The 19,646-nt window shown below is 41.8% G+C and overlaps 1 protein-coding gene across 4 annotated transcripts in view; it reads right to left on the reverse strand.

Annotated features, from left to right (window-relative positions):
* LOC114469284 (trichohyalin) overlaps positions 1-19,646 on the reverse strand; it is a 131,301-nt gene that overhangs the window by 94,914 nt on the left and 16,741 nt on the right. For all 4 annotated transcript variants that reach the window (XR_003674751.1, XM_028456630.1, XM_028456629.1 and 1 more), the window contains exon 2: positions 10,361-10,454. The gene's annotated coding sequence lies outside the window, so the exon portion shown is untranslated. The remainder of the gene's footprint in view (positions 1-10,360; positions 10,455-19,646) is intronic.

Below are 19,646 nucleotides of genomic sequence, written 5' to 3' on the forward strand. Positions count from 1 at the left end.
CCCTAATACACTCTGCTCTGAAATGGTCCATGACAATACAATATTTTCTTTCCATCCTTTCCCTTACGTCTACCCTGTACTCTTTGTGTCCTCTTGTGTCTCTCTCCCTCTTTCCTGTTTGGGAAGCTCACAGGGCACAGTGTTGTGTCTGTAGCCCCCCCCCCCCTCTCCGTTCCGAGACATAGACAGAGCCATATAAGCGGACGAAAAACCAAAACAAATCAGCTCTCAATAAAAAGCACACTCCAGTTGAACACTCCTATCAATCCCAAAATCTTAGCTGTGCAAATGCAGATTACAAGATTTCAATTAGTGTGCATTGCTTTAAAGGCCCATGCACACCACTGTAAATAACATATTGGTGGTGGTCGGAGGGACCGATGGCGCACTATGGCAGCCTCGCTTCTGTGAGTCTGCCCCAGGACAGCTGTGGCTACAAGAGTGACTTACCACCACACTGTGTGTGGAGTGAAAGGATAATGCACATCAATGTAAAGTGCTTTGAGTGTCTATGAAAAAGCAATACATTATTATTATTATTATTATTATTATATACACATGCATAATACATACACATTGTGAATTTATAGTTTGAAGTTATTATTAATTTGGATAATATATCTATAATATCTATATTGTCATATGCTTTATAGCAGGAAATAAGAAGTAATAATGTTAATATATAATAAGGCATGTGTATTATGCATTCACAATACAAAATAAAGATCATTCTCTATAATTTGAACAACTGATGTGCGATCAAGCCAACAGGTAAAGCAGTTACAGAAAGTATGTAAGTTAACTAAACTGATGAAGAGTGAATTTAATTAAAAAGGTGTAAGACTGAATGTTTTATTAGAAATAATAAAAGACGGTAAAATTGTGCTGTACATGAATCATAACTGTCCATCACTATCATATGTTTACATGTTTAGAGCTGAAATTGGACTGCATCAAACCCAGTGAAAAAAATAAGAGGCGATTTTAGGTTGTACTATAGACCTGCCACCAAAAAGGTGTTTCTATCATCATTTATCAGTGTTGTTCTAGGAAATTATAATTTATATTAATTCACTGTAGTGTTTTCCATTGAATTTGAGTAAATATGCCCAAATCTGAATGTCAGAGTTGTGAAAATATATTCAAATTAAATCAGAAACCCATAGTCAGGTGTTGTTTACATTGCTCTCCAGGTAGTTGTTTGGTATGGAGGCATATGCCATTGGTTCACCAATGCGCTGTGATATAATAGAGATCAGTGTTCAGGTATGAATAGTAAATACATCATATCACATCACTCAGTTCTTCCACTGTTTTTAAATATAGGAAAAAAGTCAGAAGACCAGTGATGATAATGATGATATAATTTTGATATGTCTACATTTAGTTCTCAGTCATTTCATTAAAAAGCTTCATATTCTATAAGGCTTTAAAGAACAGAAATGTAGTTTGTGAGGGCTGACCCCGCCCACACACTGGACAGCTGTCACTCATTCAGCTCCAGGGTGTAACTTCCAGGCTCCACCCCTATGGCCTGGACCATGGCAGGACATGAGGGGAGATCTGGAATGTCAATTTAAGTTTATTATTTACAGTTTATACATAATTTGCTAATATTATTTGTCAATGTATTTTACTTGCCAAATCTTATTTGCTTATTTAGATTTAGCTAATTTACTTACCAATTTATGTATCTAATTATGTCTGTAATGTGTCTGTCTAGTCACCCCCTTCATGTTTGGTCTGATCAGCCAGCTTAAATGTTCCCCGTGTGTCATTTGGTAGGTCTGTTGGGTTGTGTCATGTTCAGTTGGAGTTCAGTTTGTTCCTTCTGTTAACATTATTTTTTGGCTAAATAAAAGCCGTAAACTTGAATTGCTTTGGTGTGTTCCTACTTTGACCCTCGGTCCCTGACATATGGTGGCAGTGGTGGGATCCAATCTGGTCGAGGACACACCTGGTTTTGATTTTTTAATTTTTTTCACCTGGAATCACCTGCAATTCTCAAACAAAATGAGAAGAAAGAAGATAAGAAGTAAAGCCTCTGGAAAAGAAGGGGATTCATGGGAGCAAGAAGAAAGAAAGTCAAGAAGAAGAGGAAGAAGAAGAAACTGAAGAGGAAAAGAAAGAAAAAGCAAAAGGAGACGCTGGGAGCAAGGAGCCAACACTTTTTGATCTAACAGGTATTCTACAAGCCTTTATGGGACAGCAGCAACAACAAGAGGTACAGCGGGAAAGGGAGTGTGCACAACAAGAAAACAGATTTAAAGTTTTACAACAGCAATTTCAGCTCCTCCAGCAAGAAGTGCAGGCGCGCTCCACACCTGACCCTGATCCTGCAATCACTGGGGCTAGACCTACAGAGGAGGAAGCCACTCTCTCTGGAGCCTACACAAACCCACAGCCTGAGGACTGTACTGAACTCCATGTGCTCCCAGGTCAGTCACGATTGTTACATGAACCAAGGCTTGAAAAATTAACAAGTGAAGATGATATCTAACATTATCTCATAACTTTTGAAAGAATTGCATCAGTTTGTAGATGGCCTCAAACAGACTGGGTTTTCCGGCTTATTCCTTTATTAACTGGGAAAGCTAGAGCTGCTTATGTGCATATGAATATGGATGAGGCACTTGACTATGAAAATGTTAAACTGGCTATACTACAAAAGTATGATATTAATGCAGAAACCTACAGACAAAAGTTCCGGTCTATTGATGTGGATCCAGGAGAGAGCCCTAAAGAACTTTATGTGAGACTTAAAGAATTATATGGAAAGTGGATTCAACCTAAAAATAAAACTGTGAGTGATGTTAATGAAATAATTATAATGGAACAATATTTGAGGATGTTGTCTCCAGAGCTCCAGGTTTGGGTTAAGGAACATGACCCTAAGACTGCTTCTGAGGCTGCTACCTTGGCAGAGGTGTTTGTTTTGGCCCGGAAGAAAAATCAGCAGCGGACAAATGCAGCATGGAAAACTGCGAGAGAGGCTCGAAGGCTTCCTCCACCGCATCACCAGAGAGTAACACCCAGCATGTGTAAAATGCCTGGAAAAGGTCAGTCAACTGGGCCAACGACACCCGTTATGCCAAAATCTAACAAAAAACCAATCTGTTATTTGTGCGGGCAAGAGGGCCACACTAAGCCGGTGTGTCTGAAGAACCCCACAAGATTAACACAAATGTGTTTTGTTCCACAACAAACTTTGACATGTAAGGAAAAGACGATAACAAATACAAAAGTAATTTCAGTGAAGGTGAATGGGAAGAAGGCGAAAGCTCTGGTGGACACTGGCAGTACTCAGACACTAGTGCATCTGAACTATGTTCCTCGTAATCTCATCTGCACTAAGGACACCATCCCCATTTGCTGTGTTCATGGTGACGAGAAACCTTATCCTACTGCTGATGTGTATATTGAAATCCAAGGGCAGTATTACCTGATAAGTGTTGGAGTAGCCGATAACCTACCATTTCCAGTGGTTCTCGGTGAAGATCTGCCAATCTTGTATGATTTAATAAAACCAACAAAAACCTGCAATGTCGTAACAAGGGCGCAGTCTAAAAGGTGTGACGAATCTCCTGTTCTCAGTGCTTTACCTTTTTTTGATGCAGAGCTGGAGACAAAACCCGGAAAATCCAGAAAGCCCCGCAGTCAGAAGACAAGAAAAATTCCAGCGCACTGTTGTCAAGGCACCAGGTGAGCCCAATTCACACTTGCCCTTGGGCTATAGACTTCCAACCAATATTATTGAAATGCAGCAGAATGATCCAAACCTGTCCAAGTTGCTTCTAAAGGCTAAAGAAAAACTGGAGCTGAAAGCTGATTCAATGGAGACAGAGAACGAGTTTTTCCTACAAAATGGCATTTTATATCGTCAGCAAGGTCAATTCAAACAGCTAGTTGTGCCAAGAACTGTCCGAGAAGTTATACTCACCTTGGGCCATTCTATTCCTTGGGCTGGCCACCTGGGGAAACATAAGACCATGGCACGTATCAAGCGGCATTTTTATTGGCCTGACCTATGCTCTGCTGTTGCTCAATTTTGTAGAAGCTGTCCTGAGTGTCAAAAGACCACAATTAGAGCTCCAGCTAAAGCTCCGCTCCAGCCTCTCTCAACAATTTCAACTCCGTTCGAGTGCCTTGGCATGGATGTGGTTGGTCCAGTAGAAAGAAGCAAATCAGGGAATCGGTTCATGTTGGTAATCACTGATTATGCCACAAAATATCCAGAAGCATTCCCTCTTCGAAATGTTAAAGCAAAAACTGTGGCCTTTTCCCTAATTCAGTTATTCTCCAGAGTGGGTTTTCCGAGTGAAATTTTAACTGATCAAGGAACTAACTTCATGTCTGAACTTTTGAAGGAGGTCTACAAATTGCTGGGCATTCGCAGTATACGGACAACCCCTTACCACCCACAAACGGACGGATTGACAGAGCGTTTCAACCAAACATTCAAACAAATGCTCCGTAAGTTTGTGAATGACACTGGTTCCGACTGGGATCAGTGGCTCCCTTACCTCCTTTTTGCTTATAGGGAGGTACCTCAAGCCTCATCTGGGTTTTCTCCCTTTGAACTTTTATATGGACATGAAGTGAGAGGTCCATTGTCTTGTTAAAGGAGACATGGGAGGGGAGTCAGGGGAGAGGGGAGCCCCTTAATGTTGTTTCTTATGTCATGCAGATGCGAGAGAAGCTGCAGAAGATGAGCGAGCTGGCCCAGGAGAACATGAAGGCGACACAACATGACCAAAAAGTGTGGTACGATCACAAAGCGCGCCACAGAAACTTTGAGCCTGGAAACAAAGTATTGGTCATGTTGCCTATCAGTGACAGCAAACTCCTGGCAAAGTGGCAAGGGCCCTATGAAATCACAAGAAAAATGGGTCCTACTACATATGAGGTCTATATGCCTGGCCGTAATCATTCTAAAAAAATCCTTCATGTTAACCTTCTCAAAGAGTGGTTTTCCAGAGAGGAGAAAATGGCAGAGGTGATACTGATCCAGAGGGTGGAGGAAGATGAGGAAGTGGATGATCAATACCTGCCTTCAATTGCAAGTTCCCACTTGGATATAGCTCACCTTACTGAAGAACAACAGGCCCAGGTAAAGGCTCTTATTGATGACACTATATTTTCTGAATATCCTGGTCGAACAAATATGGTGGAGCATACCATTGTGTTGAAACCTGATGCACCAATTAAGTGTAAAAGTTACAGGATACCTGAGTGCCTCCTGGTGGCATTGAAGAAAGAAGTGGATCTCATACTATCCTTGGGAATCATTCAGCCATCCAAAAGCAAATGGTGTAACCCTGTGGTGCTGGTACCTAAGAAGGATGGGACTATCAAATTTTGTATCGACTTCAGGTACTTGAACTCAATATCAAAATTTGACTGTTATCCAACCCCCCAAGTCGATGACCTGATTGGACGATTGAGGAAGGCCAAATACCTGATCACTATTGATTTCTGCAAAGGTTATTGGCAGGTTCCCCTCTCTCAGCAGTCACAGGAGTTGACCGCCTTCCGCACACCATGGGGATTGTTGGAGTTCATGGTACTCCCATTTGGTCTCCATGGCGCCCCCGCTAACTACCAACGATTGATGGACCAGGTACTGTGTGGTCACTCGGATTATGCCTGTGCTTATCTCGATGACATTGTGATTTTCAGTACAACCTGGGAGGAACATGTGGAGCATCTGGCTAATATTCTGGGGGCTCTACAGGCAGCTGGACTCACAATAAACCCAGCAAAGTGCTCTCTGGCTCAGACTGAGACGCAGTACCTTGGCTTTGTGATTGGAGGTGGGGTAATCAAACCACAAGTTCACAAAATTAAAGCAATTTCAGCATGTCCTTTGCCACAAACCAGGAAGCAGTTGAGGTCCTTCCTAGGAGTGGCTGGATTTTACCATCGGTTTATACCGCACTTCTCTGCCAGAGCTGCTCTGCTGACCGACATGACGGGCTCTCGGCAACCTAACCAGCTGAAGTGGACGGAGGAGAGAATTGCAGCTTTCAAGGACCTTCAACAAGCATTAAGTAAAGATCCTGTATTGCTCTGCCCAGATTTTGACAAAGACTTTGTTTTGCAAACAGATGCATCAGCTCGGGGTATTGGAGCTGTGCTGCTGCAAGGACCGCCTGAAGACCGACACCCAGTTGCGTATATCAGCCGCAAGCTGTTCCCCCGGGAGGTGAGATATGCAACTATTGAAAAGGAAGCTCTGGCCATCAAATGGGCGCTGGACTCCTTCAAATATTACCTCCTGGGAAGGCAGTTCATCTTGCAGACAGACCACAAGGCCCTGCCGTGGCTAGAAAAGATGCAGGACACCAATGGAAGGATCACAAAATGGTACATAGCCATGCAGCCCTTCCGATTTGTTGTCCAGCACATCCCCGGAAAAGAGAACCACACAGCCGACTACCTCTCCCGCAGCCACAGTGAAGATTTTGAAGAGGGGGGGTATGTGAGGGCTGACCCTGCCCACACACTGGACAGCTGTCACTCATTCAGCTCCAGGGTGTAACTTCCAGGCTCCACCCCTATGGCCTGAACCATGGCAGGACATGAGGGGAGATCTGGAATGTCAATTTAAGTTAATTATTTACAGTTTATACATAATTTGCTAATATTATTTGTCAATGTATTTTACTTGCCAAATATTATTTGCTTATTTAGATTTAGCTAATTTACTTACCAATTTATGTATCTAATTATGTCTGTAATGTGTCTGTCTAGTCACCCCCTTCATGTTTGGTCTGATCAGCCAGCTTAAATGTTCCCCCTGTGTGTCATTTGGTAGGTCTGCTGGGTTGTGTCATGTTCAGTTGGAGTTCAGTTTGTTCCTTCTGTTAACATTATTTTTTGGCTAAATAAAAGCCGTAAACTTGAGTTGCTTTGGTGTGTTCCTACTTTGACCCTCGGTCCCTGACATAGTTGGACTTGAAATTCAACTGAAAATGAATAAAAACAGGATGTCATATTATCCACATATCTTTTTTGTTCCTCCTGTAAGGTGGGTTACAGAAAAAATCCTCATGTGCAACACCTAGTGTGCTCCCCAAAGAACCAGATCAAAAAAGTTGTGTGCGCCACAGAATAATAATAATAATAATAATGCATTGCTTTTTCATAGACACTCAAAGCACAAGTACGTCACGAAGGATGACGGGCTTGGGGCGATCAGGAGAGTCTGGAGTTTTGTATGTGCAAAATTTGGTGCAGATGGAGCTTAAACACGAGGACGAGTTCAAAAAAGTAAGTTTTTGACGTGCAATGACTTACAAAGAGAAATATGATGTGGGAGTGGGCGTGGCCTATGTCAGAAGACGCGCCTCTATTTAAGGAACACGTGGATATAAAGTTTATGAAGATGTGATTAAAAATGTGAAAGTTACAGGCCAAAACGCGTTTGCATTAATCGCGATTAACTTCGAGATATGGCTTCAGGAGCGACCCAATGTCATACCCACTAAATTTGGTAAAAATCGGTCTTGCCAATTAAGAGATATAAATATCCCATATTTGCAGCGCCCACTAGTGGCCTACATTTTTCAAATATTGCTCATACCCCCACAGTCACATGCCAACCAAGGATCTCAGATTTGGTGGTGTTAGCAATTATTTTGTCTGAGATATGCACCAGTTTTCATTTTTATAGCAAGTTAGAAAATTTAACTCATTAATATTTTCCACAACATACTCTAAGTTTCCAGTTTTCGCAATTTTGCTCCGACAAAACTATAGGCGGAAATGGGAGTGGCCTAGCCCAGGAGATTCAGTGTTATTCAGAGAATCTGTGGATATTAAGTTCTTTAATGTGCGACATACAGTGTGGGAGTTGTAGGCCAAAACGAGGCCAAAACTTCTTGACCTTGGTATAGCGTCACCTGCTGACGAATATATGTGATTTTTTGCGTCCAAGGTACAAGGAGGTGTCTGGACCCACCCTCCAAAGGGCACCACCCTCCCTCGCACCCAAGGAAAAATAAAAGGTAACTATAATAATAAATAGAACTGCAAGCAGTTATGAAAGGGGGCCAAGCCTTCCCATGCGACTCGACCCCCAGGTTTTGCAAAGCCCGTGGAAGTGCGTCACAAAGGATGACAGGCTTGGGGCGAGCATCAGGACACAGGCCAACGTGCCATTTGCAGTGAACAAGTGGATATTAAGTTTTGGAAGATGTGATTTAAAATGTGAAAGTTACAGGCCAAAATGCATTTATACTGCCACCTAGTGGCGCACCTTTTGGTGTGTACTCTTCTATATGTGACTTGTAAATTTCACAGCCCTCAACATAATACTTCAGCTGAAATAAATGTTTGTTTATTTATATGTTATGTTGTAATAAGCCACGCCCACTTTGACCAATCACGATTAACATTAAGATATGGTCTCAAGAGCAACCCAAAGTCATACCCACAAAGTTTGGTAAAAATCAGTGTTGCCATTTAAGAGATATACATATCCCATATTTACAGCGCCCCCTTGTGGCCTAAATTATTCAAATTTTGCTCATACCCCCACAGTCACATGCCAACCACGGATCTTAGATTTGTGGTTGTTAGCATTTATTATGACTAAGATATGCACCAGTTTGTGTTTTTATAGCTAGCTAGAAAAATTTACTTGTTAATAATTTGCGCATATTTTGCACAAACAAAATTTTTTGCTGAACTTGGTGATCAGGTCCAAATGAAGACTCTACGTGCCAAGTTTCACGCTAATTGGACACGGCCCCAAGGAGGAGTTCGAAAAAGTAGGTTTTTGATGTGTAGTGACGTATAAAGAGCAATATGCCGTGGGAGTGTCCGTGGCCTAAGTCGGAAGATGTGACTCTATGTAGGGAACACATGGATATGAAGTTAATGAAGTTGTGAATCAAAATGTGAAAGTTAAAGACCAAAATGTATTTGAGATTATGGCGCCCACCTAGTGGTGCAATTATTGGTATGGGTGGTTTGTGTGGTGTTCTATATCTTCCCTGTAAATTTCCCACCCTCAACAAAATAATTCAGCTAAAATAAATGTTTATTTGAATGTTGTGATGTAATAAGCCACGCCCACTTTGACCAATCGCGAATAACTTTGAGATATGGCCTCAGGAGTGACCCAAGATCATACCCACCAAATTTGGTAAAAATCGGTCTTGCGGACATATGAGTTTTTGCGTCCTAGGTACACGGAAGGGTCGGGACCCAACCGCTTCACTTTTGCCGAGGGAAATATAATAATAATAAAAACCAGAGCAATTACAATAGGGTTCCTAGCACTGCTTGTCCCTGGCACCCTAATAATACATCCATTTTATATAGTGCTTTTTTGGCCACTCAAAGACGCTTTGCAGAATTAAGGGATTTTTCTTTCATTCCACACTTTATGGTGGTACGCTACTATTGTAGCCACAGCTGCCCTGGGGCAGACTGACGGAAGCGAGGCTGGCATAGTGTGCCATCGGCCCATCCAACCACCACCAACACTCACTCACGCTACATTTATACTAGGCAATGTGGGTGAAGTGTCTGCCCAAGGACACAATGACAGATACCACTAGAACGACTGTCCCCCACTGTGGCACCTGGAATTCTCAGTGGTCTCCCATCCAACTACTAACCAGGCCCAGACCTGCTTAGCTTCTGAAATCGGACAATGACAGGCTGGTATGGCCACATGAGAGCCTTTGCCCTGTGAAATAATTGGTAATATGCAGCTGTTCATATTGTGATAGCAAAATAATTTAAATTTTTAATTTTTTTTAAAATTTTTTTAATTTAATTTTAATTACTTTATTAATCCCTGAAGGGAAATTATGTTACACTCTGTTATTTTTTTAGGGACATGCTTCTCACACACACAGGCCCGAATCACACACATGCACAAACAGGCCACCCTCCGGTTTCCAACCCATGTCTCTACGGACTGAGCTACTGCCGCTGTAAGACATGGACCACTCATGATACACATGAAGGTTTTAGTTGTGGACACTAGACATAAATCACCTACGGAATGATCCTGTAACATGTGCATCACAAAGTTGAAGGACTGGTGCAATCATGACTGCATTCCATTAAGACAGATAGTGAGATAAGTAGGGACTAGATGACCAAACAAGTCCTTTCCTTCCTTTACCATGTCATAACTATCAAAACAGACATACTGCTTATGTGCTAATGGAGGTTTTCACTAGAATTAACTAAATTAATTCTTAATTGACTTTGACTCCACCCCTCTTTTTAAGTAAAAATAATAATTAAAAAAAACAATAGATTCTTCCACATGTTGGTGTGCTAAGTTACTTCATACGCTCAGGATCAGACAGCTACAAACTATTGCAACAAATCTTACTTGTCCAGATGTCAACCGTCTGCTGTGGCGCTCAGGTTTTCCTCGTGAGTCAGCTGCACTGTCATATCACAACAGAGGAAGGAGGTGAAAATGCCTGTAAAAAAAACATGCGGTGTGTCAAAGCCAGCGTTTAGCTTTTTGCCAGAACAAAGTGTCAAGCTTAAAGCAGAGAAATCACAGCAGAGCTACACATGGGCTGAACCAATGTGTGTAACGCCTTCATATGACAGCAAATGATAATGTTTAGGTTGACACAGACTTTGGTAAACACAGTCACACCCTTTAGTGAAAAAGTGCAAACACAAAACGTGACAGAGGAAAGTCATTACTGTGCAAGATCACAGTTCACCTTCTTATCCTCTTATCTTCGCACTGTGCTATTGATTCATGTTAACCTGCCATCGGTCACCTTTGAATGACCAGGAAGTAAGCATCTGAATTAAATTTCTTAAGTTCGAAGTATGAATACTGTACACAGCATTTTATTTATCCCTAACTGAGATGTCTTTAAAAATCTACTTTTCTCTGTGCTTTGTATTAAAAAAATCTTTTTTTATATATTTCAAACTTTTCAGCCATCTATTAGGATAGTTCAAACATATACCTATTTGAACCTGAAAGACAGTAAATCATTTGCAAACAACAAAAAGTTTGAACAAGCAAAAACTGGAGCTTAACATATTGGTAGGAAACGCCTTCAACAAGAAGGAATGCCAAACATTTGCTGTGGGTCAAGCGTTGTAATAAAGCCCTGTCATCCCCATCCTCCAACAGCTCCACTGGCTGCCCGTTCAGTACCGCATTCAATGCAAGCTCCTCCTCCTCACCTACAAGTCCCTCCATAACCTGGCCCCGTCCTACCTCACCGAGCTCCTGCAACAACATCAAGCCACCCGCGGCCTCACTCCCATCACACACACTAACCGCTGGACCTTGGGGGGCCGAGCCTTTGTCATTGCTGCCCCCACCCTTTGGAAATTACTTCCATCGGCCATCAGAAACTCTGACTCACTACCAAACATCAAATCATTACTAAAAACCCACCTGTTCAAACTGGCTTTACCATAAACCTCTTTTTTGTTTTACTCCCCATGTAAAGTGTCTTTGATTGTCTTTTTTTGTTTTATTCCTCATGTAAAGCGTCTTTGAGTGTCCAAAAAAGCGCTATACAAATTTGATGTATTATTATTATTATTATTATTATTAATAATAATATTATTATTAATATTATATGTGGAAACTGTAAACAGACACTGAGCCAGGAATCCCCATTCCTTATGTACTGTAGCTCTCCTACTGTCTTTATCTTTTTCTTCAAGTCTTATTCCAACTGTGCCAACAAAAATTCCCCATTTTTGGCTCAATATAGTATATAATCTCGAGCAGGAAGATAAGGTGCATGAGACCCAAACCACCACACTGCATATCAGGGGTGCAGAGCCAACATTTGGGTTTCTCTGCTGACATGCAATCATGTTTTCTCTTTAATGTATCCATTAATAGTACACAAACACCTAAGGTCATAAACACAGTTTCAGAGCCTTGAAATGAATAGGTAAAATATCAGTTAAATAATTTTACAAACAAATAGAAAAGGCTGCTTTGTGAAAGCAAGATCACCAGACAAATACACTATTGTGACAAGAACTGGTATCCATTTTATTTGTTGGTCTGCTTTTAAATGTACTATCATCAAGAAGTATTGCATTTAAAAGTTAGTAATAGGGATGTTGCTAAACTGTGCCGACGACACTGATGTTTCCTTATCGACTACATCAGGCTAATCCAAGCACAAAATATTCTACAAGGGCATAACATTGTCTGAGTGCATTTAATAACATCTTGAAACATAATCTGCAAAGCAAGTTATTAGTTAATACTACTGAGATTTTGTGCACAGCATAAGAGACAAGTAGCTGTACATCAAGGTATCTCTTCAATGAAGAATGAAATGGAGCAAATCACACTGAAAACAAACCAATGACCACTGGAATCAGTTTATAGCATTTCCAAATGAAGCTCTGACTAATCTAACATGCAGCCATGTAATATTTAGCAGATTAAAACGTCAAGATTAAAACATTTAAAAACCTCCAATACACTCGCTCTCTCGTGCCTATTCATGCACGCAAACGAGCACAAATATACACACACGCACACGTACAGGTTCATACATCTGTCCCAAACAAAGATGAAACGCTAACGTTAGCTTGCTGAGCTAGGCTGCCTTTGCTAACATCAGGTGAGCACACAAGCCGACGTCCAGGTGCTCTTCTTTGTTGTTCCACTTCGACCAGGTTGAATTACAGTATGAAAGCTTTGTGATGTGCAGTTTGCATAACACTGACTTTTGTTATGGGAAAGTATTTTCAGACATCGCTAGTTTTCTCTCAAGCAGCCATCGTCTCACTCACTGTCTGCAGCTCCATTGCATGCTTGTGCCAGCGTGATGTGCATCAGCACGGCTAGTAGCAGGTAGCATTCAATTGTGCGGCAGATTGTGCATTTCTTTAACAGTGACACTTCAAAAATGCTCCTGTTGTGGTGGTTTTCATCTGTTGTTTTATATAAAATGTAAACCAGTTGAACTGGAAAACCAGATCTATGTGACATTGGCAGTGTTGGGAACGTTACTTTAAAAAAGTAATTAGTTATAGTTACTCACTACTTGTTCAAAAAAGTAACTGCGTTAGTAACTAAATTACTCTATAATAAAAGTAACTAATTACCAAGGACAGTAACTATTTACGTTACTATTAAAAAAAAAAAAAAAAAAATGTTGCTCTATGTCAAATAATTCACATTTTTTAGATGCGTGTGTCGTGAGGTGCTTCATTCATTTTGAGTTGCTTACAACGGATGTCGACAACATCTTCTCTCCTGGATATAATGAACACTTCACATACAAGTTCTTGCCTTTGACCACAATTAATATAAAGTAGTGTTTGTATCGTCACCTTAAAAATGTCAACTTTTCATCAGATTGCTCCACGCTCACCATCTCTGCTTGATTCATCCAATCTGCTCTGTGTGTGTGTGTTGGCACCTCGCCTTAGCCAATCATAATCGCTCACCTTGTTTTTAAGCCGCCTCCTCTTGCTGGCACATGTGTAAAAACACTGGCTCTGATTGGCTACCATGAAACATGACGCCGCCTAAGCCAATCATAATCGCTCACCTTGTTTTTAACCCACCTCCTCACAACAGCTGAGTCAGTAGCCGGGGATGCTTTCGGATAAAAGTTTATTCAATCAATGCACGTAACGCACCGCCTTTAATGTTCAGTAACAATAACGGCGTTGTAACGGCGTAAAAAGTAATTAGTTAGATTACCCCGCTACTGAAAAACAAACGCCGTTACATAACGCCGTTATTCCAAACACTGGACATTGGCCAGCCTGCACAGTAGCATATGCACTATGACTTCATCAAAAATAATATTATTAAATACTACTCCTAACTAATTTAAATGTGCCTGTGGTAGGAAAATGTTGGAGAACATAAATACATATAGAGGTAAGTAAGGAAAAGTTCATTCATAACAACAGATAGTGGGTGAAGAATCTGGTTCAGCCAGTTATACAATGAGTAACATTTTATCATATGGCCAGCTGCCAATCAGTCGCAAGAAGTACCATCATTCTACTATGACAGCTATATTTACAACTGCAGGTAAAGTTGTAACAGGAATCCAAGATCAATTCATCTGTGAAATTTCCTGCTAATAAGAAGAGGTCATAAACCTTGGGTTTCTTGTCATCAAAGAGAAAAGTCATTGATTTAGTACAAATATAGCTACACACTGACAGCCATAATGCTATTACCATTGATGGGATAAGTATTACCTCTTTATTCGGGCATCTGTTAGAATGAAACATCTATTGCTATATGAGGACTACAGGCTAGGTTGGGCAAACAATCCAACAGAATTATAAAAATGAATCCTGACAACAGCACTCAGAGAGCGCAGAACTCCGTCAAGCACCAAATATCGGGCCGTTATCTAGATTACTGATCTTCAATCATGATATTGGCAATTTCCAGACTATAAGCCGCTACTTTTTTCTCACTCTTTGAACAATGACGCGGCTAAATTGTGGATTTTTACTGGTTTTATAAGCTTCATGCCGCCACAAAATTGAGCTCCATCACAATAGACCAGGTGGAACAATGAAACTGTTCACATTAAATCGTTCTTGCTCGCACTGAATCATTCTGATCACGCAGTTTGCCATGATGCACACTACCTCATCATAGCAACGACACAGAGAAATTTTGTCAGAGAGAGAGAGAGAGAGAGAGAGAGAGAGAGAGAGAGAGAGAGAGAGAGAGAGAGAGAGAGAGAGAGAGAGAGCGCCCGCTGCAATAGCAGTGGGGATGAAGTAAAAGTCAGCCAGTTTGTAATAGAAAGATAAACAACATAAAGTTGTAAAATCACCACATTATGTTTGTTCAGGATTGATCGGCGCTCTCGACTCTGAGGCTGATGGACAGACGGAGTGGAGATCAGAACAGCCCGGTTAAGTTTATTCTCCTGGTTTTCCTACCAGCGAAGTCATTGAGGACATCGTCAAATTTCCTCAGTGCTCATCAGCCAATAGAATGCGGTCTCTGTTAGGCTGTGGCATTTGTGTAATTTTTTCTTAGAAAATTGCTAATTCATTGTCATGCGGCGAATAAAACAGTGCGCTTTATAGCCCGGAAATTACGGTATATACATGTCTTCTGCCTTTCTGCTCAGATAAAAAGAGTGCCTAATGGAGTGTGTTGCCAGGACCAGAGTTGAAGAGGAGAAAGAGGGATGCTGACATGCTTGAAAAAGATTAGTAAATATTGAGAAAGAGAGAGCCACCTTTAAGGACAAAGCACACACAAGGTTTGGATCTGTTGTTGCAGACATGCTAGAATTCATTGAAGTACACAAAATTGATGCAGTCAAATGTAAAATCTATCAAGTGCTTTATGAGAATACTGAGAAAGAACAGAGGTCACAAACAAGTGCAATTCTTTTTTTTGCATATTTTATTTCCTTTGTTACAGTGTGTTGTAATAAAAACTGTGCTCAGCATACCTTTTCTGAGTACATTCTCCTGCCAGGGAACAAGTCCCTGTGGTGTCAGGAGGAATGACTTGAAATCATATCGAGCTGAGAGTGCAGCCCGGCTAGCTTGTGCTTTGCTGAGACCGCCAATGTCCAACAAGCTGTTGTCGCCTGCTACCACTTGTCCTCCACTCTCCACTCACAGGATCACCCACATGTGTAGAAGAGTCTGAATGATGACGGAGGCAGTGAAAAAAGTGTGTGGAGTACATAAAAAGGGGGTCGAAAACCCATGGGCGATTGGACATGAAGAGGAGTTGAATATGCTGAATGAGAGAATAAGAGTGGCGATGAGAAAGAGGAATGAGATGGTACAACATGTGGGTAACAGAAGAAGGCTGAGACTGATGAGAGAATGGAGGGCGAGATGGTGGAAGCAAGAGAGGAAGTGAAGGAGGCGAGGAAATAGCTGATGAAGTGGTTGAGGAGGTTGGAGGAAGAATGTTGGAGAGAGAATAAGAGAGTGTCAGGAAGCGAGTGAGACTAGCAGGGTGGTTGAGATGTATAAGTGCTTGAGAAAGATTGGAAGTAAAGGATGTAAGGTTCCGGAGAGTGCAAATATAACAGTGAATTAATATAAAGCGCATTTCCAAAGGGTGATGAGTGAGAGGTATGAGGAGGAACCGAATAAGATTGAAGAGGCGGTGAATGGAGCAACAGATCTGCATGAGGATGAGAGAGCGAAAGAGGTGAATAAGATGCTGAACGAGATTCCTGAAAGGGAGGAGATTGAGGAAGCAATGAACGAGATGAAAGAATCAGTGCCTGGTGATGATCGACTGAGAATTAGATATATTAGGATGCCATATGGTGAAGTGAAAGAGAGGGTGATACAGATGGTGAGACAGATGTTTGAGAAGAGAGCGGGCAGATGGAATGAATCTCTGAAAGTGGGGTTGATGGTGCCTTTGTTTAAGAAAGGAGACAGGAATGATAGAAACATCTATAGGGGTGTGTGTCTGTTGAGTATGGGAAGCAGGATTTTAGGGAGAGTGATAGCAAAGAGGGTTGCATGGTGGGCAGAACATTTGGGTTTGTTGGATGAGTAGCAAGCGAAGTTCAGGAAGGGTAGGTCGACGGCGGATGTGGTGCAAATGATGGTAAGAATGCAGGAGGATGTGGAGGACTACAAGAAATGGATGGAAGGACGAGAAAATAAAGGGATGAATGATGATGAATGGCCAGTTGCTAGATTTGAGAAAAGCATATCCGAGAGTGAGTACGCCTGGTCTGTGGAAGTTGTTGGAAAGGTATGGAACGAAAGGGGGGTGTCTGGAAACGATCATTGATTTGCATGCGACGATTGAGTATAGGGTGAAAGGGAATGAAGGTTTGAGTGAGATTTGGTTGCCAGCGAGGGGGTTGAGAGAATGTTTATCACCAGGCGGTGATGAGGCAGGTGGAGGAAGACAGGGGGAGAGTAGGAGGTGAGGTGGGGGTGACGTGGAGATGGGTACCTGGGGGATTGTGTGTGGGAGAAAGGTAGTTCGGAAGCGGTGAGTGTGAAAGTGTCTCTGGCTCTGTTTGCAGATGACACGATTGTGGGGTTGAAAGGAGAGATAGATGAAGGGGTGAATAAATGAGAAGAGAGAAATAATGAGGATAAGGAGGTGGTGCTTGAGTTTGGTACGGACAAGGGTGACGAGATCATAATATTAGGAAGTTTGGTGAGTTCAGAGGTGGATGTGAGAAATAGGATTAGGTGAGCAGGTGGTTTGTAGTAAAGAGTGAAAGGATGGTTGAAAGGGTCAAGAATATCAAAAAGGTGTCAGGGGAGAGTGGTGGAGGTGTGTGTGGAGAGCAGTTTGATTGTGAGGCGCGAGTGTGGTATGTGAGAGAGATGAATAGGTTGCAGAGATAAATGGACAAGTGCTACAGGTATGTATGGAATAACAGGAATGGTGAGCCACTGAGACAAATGCAGGCGAGAGGGGTGAACATGTGGGATGTAAGAAAGCGACTGGGAGTGAAGTCTATAAGGTGGAAGATTGAGAAGCAAGTGCTTGAGCGAGTGGGTCATGTGATGCAAATGGAGAATGATAGACTGACGAAAGGAATGGAATGGAAATGCAGGAATGTAAGAAGTTAATAAAATCAGGCTTTCCACACAAACAAATGTTAATATGAGGAAGGAAAGAGAGATTTTAACTGTGGCTCACAATGCAGTAATCTGATCAAATCAACCTGTTACAGTGTTTATCAATGAAGCATTTAAAATTAAAAGTGAGCTTTATCATTTTTCAATGACATTTACAAGCGTTAGGAAAACTATGTGTTCCGTGATTTCTAGACAGCCCAAAAATAATGACATCATGGCCCAGTCCGCTTCCTTTGCTTCAGACCACCTTCATTAACCGACTATGCGCTTTTGGTTGATTTACGTGCAGTGGGCGTGTCAGGAACCTAGACCAGAGAATATGCACAGGAGAGAGGCGCGTAGTCCAGACGGGAGAATAGGGCCCATCATGCATATCCTATGACTTGGTTAACGTGATCGACAAGCCAGTGGGTTCAAATTCTTTTTTTCTCTCTTTCAGTTGCACTGAGGAAATTTTTATCCTCAATGACTTCGCTGGTAGGAAAACCAGGAGAATGAACTTGTGAGGCTGGGCTGAAGAATGGATGGATGGTGCTTTTCTAGCTTGTGTTGGTTAATGTTGCTTTCTAAAGTACCACCAGAAAAATTACACTATTTCCACTAAATAGTCTCTCTGTGAAAGACCTCTGCGAACTGCAATTGTTTAAGTTCATGTGTTCATTACTGCAATTTTAACATTGTAATGTTAAATCTGAACGTTTTTGATCTTTTCACAAAATGTGAATGTCAATAGCAAAACATTTTAGTCATACGTATTTAAATTAAAAAGGATACTTTATTGAGCCAAACCTTCACTAGAAGGCACTTTAAATCGCTTTTTTGTAGCAAAGTTTAGGTATACACTAAAGTCTTCAAGCTGCAGCTTTTTCAGTTCAATTATTGCTTGGTTTGTTAGGTTTTTTTAAATATATTTAGGATAAGCCTTTCATATTTATCTTGTTGCTTTTTGTGCAATGCCTTACTCTAATAATATTAAGAATTTGTAATTTTTTCCTGTTACTCAGATGTATATTTAGATTGGATTTTATTTACTTGTTTGTGTTCTTTTACATGTGGATGTTAAACCCTTTTACCTATATAATGTTTTCTCCTTATGTAAAGAATCTTTGTTGGTATGATGACCACTATACAAGTGTTAAAAATAATTCTGATATTAATAACATAACAATAATGTAAATATCAATAACTTGGTATATTAAAAAAATGCCATATAAGGGGGTGCCAAAACAAATCTTGCCGAGGGTGCCAAAGAGGCTGTCTTCAATGATGTTCCGCTTCGACTGGTTGAATTTTTGTATGAAAGCTTTGTGTTGCACAGTTTGCATAAAACCTTTTGTCATGTCGTGACTCATTTCAAATCGGCACTTTTACTGTACGTGCCGCAGTTTGTGAACAGATGAGATGGGCTGGTTTACTGCTACCTTTGGACAGTATAAACAGAAATGTGTGATTAAATGCTCCTTTTTTGCTCTCCATTTTTTCCTTTTTGGCTGAGAGCCATTTGTTCCTTATTTTTCATGCTCCGTCTCACTCGTCTCTTTCTCAACTTCCTCTGACGCTACCATCTGAATCTCCCCAGCACCGCTCCCCTCCATCCACCTTTTTTTAATAGCACTTCAAGCATTCACCAAACACACACATTCACTCAGGGGATAGGGAAGTCCATCTCAGTTGGGGAATGGAGAGGCACCATAACAGGGTGGTGGGTAGCTTCACGCATTTGGGCCCGGCCCCTCTGTTGATGGCTGGGCCGCCGTGTAGAGTACAAATACATCAGGAGGGTGAAGTCGGGCGTGGCGGTGGGTCTCTGGGGGGCGTAGGGGGTGTTGCTGGGGGCTCACTTTGCGGGTTCTCTCCTGACAGTGAGAGCCACACCCTGGCAGGTGTGGCTTGGTGCTTGTCTCGTCTCCTAGTTGCCTTGGGGGCGCTCCCCACGGTGTGCGGGTCCGGGGTGGCCTGCCGCGTGGGGGGTGGGCGCGCTGGGGGTGCTGGCGTCTGCACCGGGGTTGGGGCAGGGATGCTTGGCACTCCAGGATGATGCTCTTGGCTGGGGGGCGGTTCTAGCTGTTCCGGTGGTTGAGGTCGCT

The sequence above is a fragment of the Gouania willdenowi genome, chromosome 9 (genome assembly GCF_900634775.1).
Source record: "Gouania willdenowi chromosome 9, fGouWil2.1, whole genome shotgun sequence".
Taxonomy (NCBI): domain Eukaryota; kingdom Metazoa; phylum Chordata; class Actinopteri; order Blenniiformes; family Gobiesocidae; genus Gouania; species Gouania willdenowi.